This window comes from Lipotes vexillifer, unplaced genomic scaffold (assembly GCF_000442215.2).
Source record: "Lipotes vexillifer unplaced genomic scaffold, Lipotes_vexillifer_v1.1 scaffold1077, whole genome shotgun sequence".
NCBI classification, from domain to species: domain Eukaryota; kingdom Metazoa; phylum Chordata; class Mammalia; order Artiodactyla; family Lipotidae; genus Lipotes; species Lipotes vexillifer.
Window position 1 is genome coordinate 1,736,108 of NW_006784237.1, and position 9,801 is coordinate 1,745,908.

The 9,801-nt window shown below is 37.3% G+C and overlaps 1 pseudogene; it reads left to right on the forward strand.

The window, feature by feature from the left end:
- The first annotated feature begins 6,475 nt into the window (after window positions 1–6,475).
- On the forward strand, window positions 6,476–9,367 carry LOC103084688 (DNA endonuclease RBBP8-like; annotated as a pseudogene).
- Window positions 9,368–9,801: the final 434 nt, after the last annotated feature.

A 9,801-nucleotide genomic window follows, 5' to 3' on the forward strand; every position in this document is an offset into this window, starting at 1 on the left:
AGAGAGTCCCATATATAATAAATCCAAGAAGAAACATGCATGCCAAGACACATATTAATCAAACTATCAAAAATTAAGTACAAAGAAAACATTAAAAGCAGCAAGGGAAAAACAACAAATAACACACAAGGGAATCCCCATAAGGTTAACACCTGAACTTTCAGCAGAAACTCTGCAAGCCAGAAGGGAGTGGCAGGACATATTAAAGTGATGAAGGAGAAAAACCTACAACCAAGATTACTCTACCCAGCAAGGATCTCATTCAGATTTGATGGAGAAATTAAAACCTTTACAGACAAGCAAAAGCTGAGACAGTTCAGCGCCACCAAACCAGCTTTAAAACAAATGCTAAAGGAACTTCTCTAGGCAAGAAACACAAGAAAAGGAAAAAACCTACAACAACAAACCCAAAACAATTAAGAAAATGGGAATAGGAACATACATATCTATAATTACCTTAAATGTAAATGGATTAAATGCTCCCACCAAAAGACACAGACTGGCTGAATGGATACAAAAACAAGACCCATATATATGCTGTCTACAAGAGACCCACTTCAGACCTAGAATATTCCATGCAAATGGAAATCAGAAGAAAGTTGGAGTAGCAGTTCTCAGACAAAATATACTTTAAAGACTATTACAAGAGACAAAGAAGGACACTACATAATGATCAAGGGATCAATCCAAGAAGATGATATAAAAATTGTAAATATTTATGCACCCAACATAGGAGCACCTCAATACATAAGGCAAATACTAACAGCCATAAAAGGGGAAATGGACAGTAACACATTCATAGTACGGGACTTTAACACCCCACTTTAACCAATGGACAGATCATCCAAAATGAAAATAAATAAGAAAACACAAGCTTTAAATGGTACATTAAACAAGATGAATTTAACTGATATTTATAGGACATTCCATCCAAAAACAACAGATTACACATTTTTCTCAAGTGCTCATGGAACATTCTCCAGGACAGATCATATCTTGGATCACAAAAGAAAATTGAAATCGTGTCAAGTATCTTTTCCGACCACAATGCTATGAGACTAGATATCAATTACAGGAACAGATCTGTAAAAAATACAAACCCATGGAGGCTAAACAATACACTACTGAATAACAAAGTGATCACTGAAGAAATCAAAGAGGAAATCAGAAAATACCTAGAAACAAATGACAATGCAGACACGATGACCCAAAACCTATGGTATGCAGCAAAAGCAGTTCTAACAGGGAAGTTTATAGCAATACAGTCCTACCTTAAGAAATAAGAAACATCTCAAATAAACCACCTAACCTTGCACCTAAAGCAATTAGAGAAAGAAGAACAAAAAAAAAAAAAGCAAAGTTAGCAGAAGGAAAGAAAGAATAAAGATCAGATCAGAAATAAATGAAAAAGAAATGAAGGAAATGATAGCAAAGGTCAATAAAACTAAAAGCTGGTTGTTTAAGAAGATAAACAAAATTGATAAACCATTAGCCAGACTCATCAGGAAAAAAAGAGAGAAGACTCAAATCAACAGAATTAGAAATGAAAAAGAAGCAGTAACAACTGACACTGCAGAAATACAAAGGATCATGAGAGATTACTACAAGCAACTCTATGCTAATAAAATGGACAACCTGGAAGAAATGGACAAATTCTTAGATATGCACAACGTGCTGAGACTGAACCAGGAAGAAATAGAAAATATGAACAGACCAATCACAAGCACTAAATTGAAACTGTGATTAAAAATCTTCCAACAAACAAAAGCCCAGGACAAGATGGCTTCACAGGCGAATTCTATCAAACATTTAGAGAAGAGCTAACACCTATCCTTCTCAAACTCTTCCAAAATATAGCAGAGGGAGGAACACTCCCAAACTCATTCTACGAGGCCACCATCACCTTGATACAAAAACCAGACAAGGATGTCTCAAAGAAAGAAAACTACAGGCCAATATCACTGATGAACATAGATGCAAAAATCCTCAACAAAATACTAGCAAACAGAATCCAACAGCACATTAAAAGGATCATACACCATGATCAAGTGGGGTTTATTCCAGGAATGCAAGGATTCTTCAATATACGCAAATCTATCAATGTGATTAACCATATTAACAAATTGAAGGAGAAAAACCATATGATCATCTCAATAGATGCAGAGAAAGCTTTTGACAAAATTCAACACCCATTTATGATAAAAACCCTGCAGAAAGTAGGCATAGAGGGAACTTTCCTCAACATAATAAAGGCCATATATGACAAACCCACAGCCAACATCGTCCTCAATGGTGAAAAACTGAAAGCATTTCCGCTACAATCAGGAACAAGACAAGGTTGCCCACTCTCACCACTCTTATTCAACATAGTTTTGGTAGTATTAGCCACAGCAATTAGAGAAGAAAAAGAAATAAAAGGAATCCAAATCAGAAAGGAAGAAGTAAAGCTGTCACTGTTTGCAGATGACATGATACTATACATAGAGAATCCTAAAGATGCTACCAGAAAACTACTAGAGCTAATCAATGAATTTGGTAAAGTAGCAGGATACAAAATTAATGCACAGAAATCTCTGGCATTCTTATACACTAATGATGAAAAATCTGAAAGTGAAATGAAGAAAACACTCCCATTTACCACTGCAAGAAAAAGAATAAAATATCTAGGAATAAACCTACCTAAGGAGACAAAACACCTGTATGCAGAAAATTATAAGACAATGATGAAAGAAATTAAATATGATACAAATAGATGGAGAGATATACCATGTTCTTGGATTGGAAGAATCAACATTGTGAAAATGACTCTACTTCCCAAAGCAATCTATAGATTCAATGCAATCCCTATCAAACTACCACTGGCATTTTTCACAGAACTAGAACAAAAAATTTCACAATTTGTATGGAAACACAAAAGACCACGAAGAGCCAAAGCAATCTTGAGAACGAAAAATGGAGCTCGAGGAATCAGGCTCCCTGACTTCAGATTATACTACAAAGCTACAGTAATCAAGACAGTATGGTACTGGCACAAAAACAGAAAGATAGATCAATGGACCAGGATAGAAAGCGCAGAGATAAACCCACACACATATGGTCACCTTATCTTTGATAAAGGAAGCAAGAATATACAGTGGAGAAAAGACAGCCTGTTCAATAAGTGGTGCTGGGAGAACTGGACAGGTACATGTACAAGTATGAAATTAGAACTCTCCCTAACACCATACACAAAAATAAACTCAAAATGGATTAAAGACCTAAATGTAAGGCCAGACACTATCAAACTCTTAGAGGAAAACTTAGGCAGAACACTCTATAACATAAATCACAGCAACATCCGTTTTGACCCACCTCCTAGAGAAATGGAAATTAAAAAAAATAAATGGGACCTAATGAAACTAAAAGGTTTGCACAGGAAAGGAAACCATAAACAAGACAAAAAGACAGCCCTCGGAATGGGAGAAAATATTTGCAAATGAAGCAACTAACAAAGAATTAATCTCCAAAATTTACAAGCAGCTCATGCAGCTCAATAACAAAAAAAAAAACAACCCAATCCGAAAATGGACAGAAGACCTAAATAGACATTTCTCTAAAGAAGATATATACAGACTGCCAACAAACACATGGAAGAATGCTCAACATCATTAATCATTAGAGAAATGCAAATCAAAACTACAATGAGATATCATCTCACAGCAGTCAGAATGGTCATCATCAAAAAATCTAGAAACAATAAATGCTGGAGAGGGTGTGGAGAAAAGGGAACCCTCTTGCCCTGTTGGTGGGAATGTAAATTGATACAGCCACTATGGAAAACAGTATGGAGGTTCCTTAAAAAACTACAAATAGAATGACCATACGACCCAGCAATCCCACTACTGGGCATATACCCTGAGAAAACCATCACTCAAAAAGAGTCATGTACCAAAATATTCACTTCAGCATTATTTACAATAGCCAGGACATGGAAGCAACCTAAGTGTCCATCAACGGATGAACGGATAAAGAAGATATGGCACATATATACAATGGAATATTACTCAGCCATAAAAAGAAACGAAATTGAGTTATTTGTAGTGAGGTGGATGGACCTAAAGTCTGTCATACAGTGAAGTAAGTCAGAAATAGAAAAACAAATACCACATGCTAACAGATATATATGGAATCTAAGAAAAAAAAATTTAAAAAAAGTTCATGAAGAAACTAGGGGTAAGACGGGAATAAAGACCCAGACCTACTAGAGCATGGGCTTGAGGATACGGGGAGGGGGAAGGGTAAGCTGGGACGAAGTAAGAGAGTGGCATGGACATATATACACCACCAAACGTAAAATAGATAGCTAGTGGGAAGCAGCCGCATAGCACAGGGTGATCAGCTAGGTGGTTTGTGACCACCTAGAGGTGTGGGATAGGGAGGATGGGAGGGAGGGAGATGCAAGAGGGAAGAGATATGGGAACATATGTACCTGTATAACTGGTTCACTTTGTTATAAAGCAGAAACTAACACACCATTGTAAAGCAATTATACTCCAATAAAGATGTTGAAAAAAAAATTGTCTAGAGTCTTCAAAAATGTTCATGTCATGGACTTTTAAAAAAATGTAGAACTCTACTAGGTGTAAAAGGAGAATGATAACTAAAGCAATTTTGATCCCTGGTTGGATCAGGAATTGGATGGAAAAAGAAATAGCTATAAGATACATTACTAGAATAAAAGTGCATATTTGAATACTGACTATAAATTAGACAGTAGTGGTGTATCAATTTAATTTTCATGAGTGTGATAATTGCATTATGGTAATTTTGGATAATGGGGGAGGAAATACACAATAAAGAACTTGATGTGAATTTTCATGATGTCTGAAACTTTTTCTCAATGTCAGAGAAAATATATATATGCACTTATGAATATATATGTATATATACATATGTGTATGTATGCACATTGTGTGTATAGATGTATGTCTTATATATATGTGTGTGTATATATATATGTATATATATATGTCCAGAAAGAGAGAGGGAGGAAACAACGAAGGAAGGAAGGAGGGAAGAAAGGAAAGAAGGGGGAAGGAAGGAAAAAAGAAAGAAAGAAAATATGACAAATTATTAAGAATTGATGATCTTAGGTAAAACGTGTTATGTATATTTATTTTACATGTCTTACAAATTAACTGAAGGTTGAAATTTTTCAAAAAAATTTGAGGGCAAAATAAGTTATTTTTGGTTTACCTAATTCATACATTCAACAACAAACCTTCATTAGTTATCAAGTATTATACTTGATCATGAGACCATGACCTGAGCTTCAAGAAGGGCAAAAGAACGGAAAGCGAAGTGTGACTGAGAGCCTAGGTTCACATCCTACGTGAGCACTGACCAGCTGAAAGATTACTGTCAGTCATTTCATCTTTCTGGACATCAGACTGCTCATCTCTAACGTGATGGAGTTGGACCGAGATGAGTTCAGACGTCACATATAATTCAGATTCAGTGACTCTCAAAGGCAGACTGATAGGAAAGAGACAATCCTATCAAGTACATGTCATCAAGCCATGTTAAGATGCTGGAAAATGCTACAACCCAGGCAAAGGGCAGGACTATTTGGTGCTTAATCAGCCAGAAAACTGTGACATTCCCTTTCTCCATTATGATTTCTCAAAGAAAAGCAAACACCAAACTTGGAGCATCACCAACCTCATTACATTATTGCTATACTAGCATCTGTTAGAGTACCAGGTGCTGATAGAACTTCTACAGAGAAACTAACAAATTACTTAATGATTGATGTGTTCAACCACCCACATCTGGAAAGAAGAATACATTTTATAGGCTTAGGAAAGCAGATCAGTTATACATTTGCACAAACAAAAGATGAACTGTGCTACTGTGGAAGGCATTGAGGATTTTTAAAAAAAATTTCTTATAGGAAAGATTTTTTCACATAGAATGAGCTATGTTTGACAGATTACACATATGAATCACTGGCTGAGGACTCAATTGAATAGTATGGTGATTTCTTTGTTATGTTCATTTTTTTCTGTTTATCAAGTCCATTGTTGGGAAATTTGAAAAGACTGGTTGTTTTAAGACATTCTGACATGCTGTAATTACTATAAGGAAATGTGGATATGAGATCTAGAAAAACGGGAGATACTAATTTACTTAAAATCATCAGAAAGGTAATTCAGGGCCCTCGGGCCCTCCCCCAGCCCCGGTAACCGCAGGCTGCCCCGAGGGTGCGGCTTGGCTGCAGGCGGTTTGGCAGATTGGTGAGGGAACGAGGAGAAAAGCAAACGGCCGTCTCCTCCCTGCCCCATAGCGTGCTCGCTTTCCTTATGGGGCTTTCGAGAATCTCGAGGCCATCTTGCAAGCCATATTTGAACTAGCCAAAGACAACTTCAGACCTGTATAATGTAATAGAAAAGGTCAGAAAACATTAGGTAGTAGAAGTGTGAGCGTATTAAGCAAGATGAACGTCTCAGGAAGCAGTTATGGAAGCCCTAGTTCTGCAGATTTATCTAATGACTTTAAGGATCTTTGGACAAAACTAAAGGAGTATCATGATAAAGAAGTACAAGGTCTACAAGTAAAAGTAACCAAACTGAAAAAGGAATGAATTTTAGATGCACAAAGACTAGAAGAATTCTTCACCAAAAATCAACAGCTGAGAGAGCAACAGAAAGTCCTTCATGAAACCGTTAAAATTTTAGAAGACCGATTAAGAGCAGGTTTACATGATCACTGTGCAGTAACTGAAGAACATATGCGGAAGAAACAGCAAGAGTTTGAAAATATTCAGCAGCAGAATCTTAAACTTATCACAGAGCTTATGAATGAAAAGAATACAGGAAGAAAATAAAAAGCTTTCTGAACAGCTGCAGCAGAAAATTGAGAATGATCAACCACATCAAGCAACCGATCTTGAATCTGAGAAAGATGTTATTCCAGATTCACCAGCAACAACCTTTTCATTTTCTGGCACTAACCGGCTGTGAAGGAAGGAGAACCTCCACGTCTGACACGTAGAACAAACACATATTAAACTGAAGCACTCTGGGTGTGCACGTGAATGGAGAAAAGTACCAAAGTCTTCACCTCATCCACAACATAAACATAGTGAATGTAAAATTCTAGTGGCTGACACTTGTGATCAGAGTCAAGATCCAGTGGCTAATACACATGGAAAAAGCAGTTATCCTCCTGATAATTCAGCTACAGTTGTTGCTGAAACACTTGGACTTAGTGTTCAAGATGAATCTGAATCTTGAGGCCCTAGGAGCCCACTTGGTGATGAGCCCTACCACTGTCTGGAAGGAGATCACAGAAAACCTTTTGAGGAATCTAGAAGAAATTGTGAAGATAGTTTAAGATTTTCAGATTTTAATTCAAAGACTCCTCCTCAAGAAGAATTGACTACTTGGGTATCATCTCCTGTATTTGGAGCTACCTCTAATGTGAAAAAATAGTTTAGGTTTGAATACAAGTTTGTCCTCTTCTCTTTTAGAGACTGGTAAGAAAAACCATCTGAAAACAATGTCTTTCAGCAACACTTCTAATTCTAGATCAGAGAAACCTAGATGAAAATCTGAAGATGGTGCCCTTTTCACACATCATAATCTTGGGGCTGAAGGGAACAACATCACTAACGAGTCATCTTCTAATAAGCAGATGCTTATAAATAAAAATACAAGTGAACCCCTAAGTGAACAGGATAGTATTGGTCACATTAAAGATACTGTTACTGGGCTTCCCTGGTGGCGCAGTGGTTGAGAGTCCGCCTGCCGATGCAGGGGACACGGGGTCGTGCCCCAGTTCGGGAAGATCCCACATGCCACGGAGCGGCTGGGCCCGTGAGCCATGGCCGCTGAGCCTGCGCGTCCAGAGCCTGTGCTCCGCAACGGGAGAGGCCACAACAGTGAGAGACCCGCGTACCGCAAAAAAAAAAAAAAAAAAAAAAAGATACTGTTACTGATAAAGGTAAACATGTGGTACCCCTGAAATCACTGGGAGGCCGAACCAAAAGGAAGAAAATCAAGGAAGAAAGTGAAGATGAGGTAAGCTGCCCCCAAGCCTCCTTTATAAAGAAAATGCTTTTCCTTTTCCACTGGATAGTCATTCTTACATGAATGGAGACTATGTGATAGATAAACCTCTGGATCTGTCTGATCGATTTTCAGCTATTCAGCGACAAGAGAAAAGCCACGGAAGTGAGAACTCTAAAACTGGATTTAGACAAGTGACCCTCTATGAGGTTTTGAAGCCTGTTGCAAAGGGCTCTTCCTCAAGCCGTAAGGCCTTGAGTGGGAGCTGTGGATTAACCAAAGATTCCCTAGAAGAGACCAGCAGTTTACAGGAGTCCCTCCTGCCGTCCTTGAGTAAATCTCCGGATAATAAAACACTGTTACAAATAAAGGAAGAAAATTCTATCTTTAAAATTCCTCTACGTCCACGTGAAAGTTTGGAGACAGAGAATCTTTTTGATGACATGAACGGTGCTGGTTTTCGTGAGCCTATAAAAATAAAAACCAGGTCAGTCCATGGAGCACGTGAACTTGCATCAGTTCTTGAGTTAAATCCATGTAGAATGGTTAAAACAAAGTCTCTACAGAACAACCAAGATGTATCCTTTGAAAACATCCGGTGGAGTATAGATCCAGGAGCAAATCTTTCTCAGTATAAGATGGATATTACTGTAGTAGATACAAAGGGTGGCAGTCAGCCAAGATTAGCAGGAGGAAAGACAGTGGACATGGACTGTACGTTGGTTAGTGAAACTATGCTTTTAAAAATGAAGAATCAAGAGCAGAAGGGAGAAAAAAGTCCAAATGGAGAAAGAAAAATGAAAGATAGCTTGGAAGATATGTTTGGACTACACAGGAAGAATATGAATCCTGTTTGGTGGATGGCTTCCCCTAAGTAGCAGATGAAGAGAAGGAGTTGTCAACTGCTACAAAAAAACCAAACTCTCCTGGTGATAAACAAGATGAAGTCAAACAGAAAGCGTTTGTGAAGCCATATTTTAAAGATGATGAAAGAGAGACTAGCTTACAAACTTTTCCTCATATTGAGGTGGTTTGGAAAAAAGAAGAAAAAAATTGCTTGGATACACATGTAAGGAATGTGAAATTTATTATGTAGATTTTCCAGCAGAAGAGAAAAGAAGTTGGCTTCCTGCTCAAGACACTGATTTCGCTACATTCCACCCAACACACCAGAGAATTTCTGGGAAGTTGGTTTTCCTTCCACTCAGACTTGTATGGAACGAGGTTACATTAAAGAAGATCTTGATACTTCTCCTCGTCCAAAAAGACAGCCTTGCAATGCAATACTTTTTCCAAAAGGCAAAGAGCAGAAGACATAAATGTTGAAGCAAAAACAGGAGAAATGACAATATTCTTTTTATTTACAGTTAAAGTTGGTATTAAACATTGATTTTTTTGATCTTCTGAAAACTGATTTATAACTCATTTTTCTATTGAAAATGTTTTTAAATGTCGTTTACCCATCACACAGATGACTATCTAAAAATGGATAAGTTTATGTCACATTTTCTTGCTTTTGCACCTTTAAAATAATAAGGTGCTTTCATTTTGCACTCCAAGTTGAGTTGTTTATTACTTTATTTGGTAATACCTAATTACAATTTTGAAAATATAAAAAAAGAAAAGGAAGGTAATTCAAATACTGTTATTTCCATATGAAAGGAGTCTCAATGCCCTTGGTCAAGTCCAAGCTACTTTCCTGGGAACCAAGGCTCTGCCAGTCTAGTCTTCTTTACACTGTATATAAAGCATA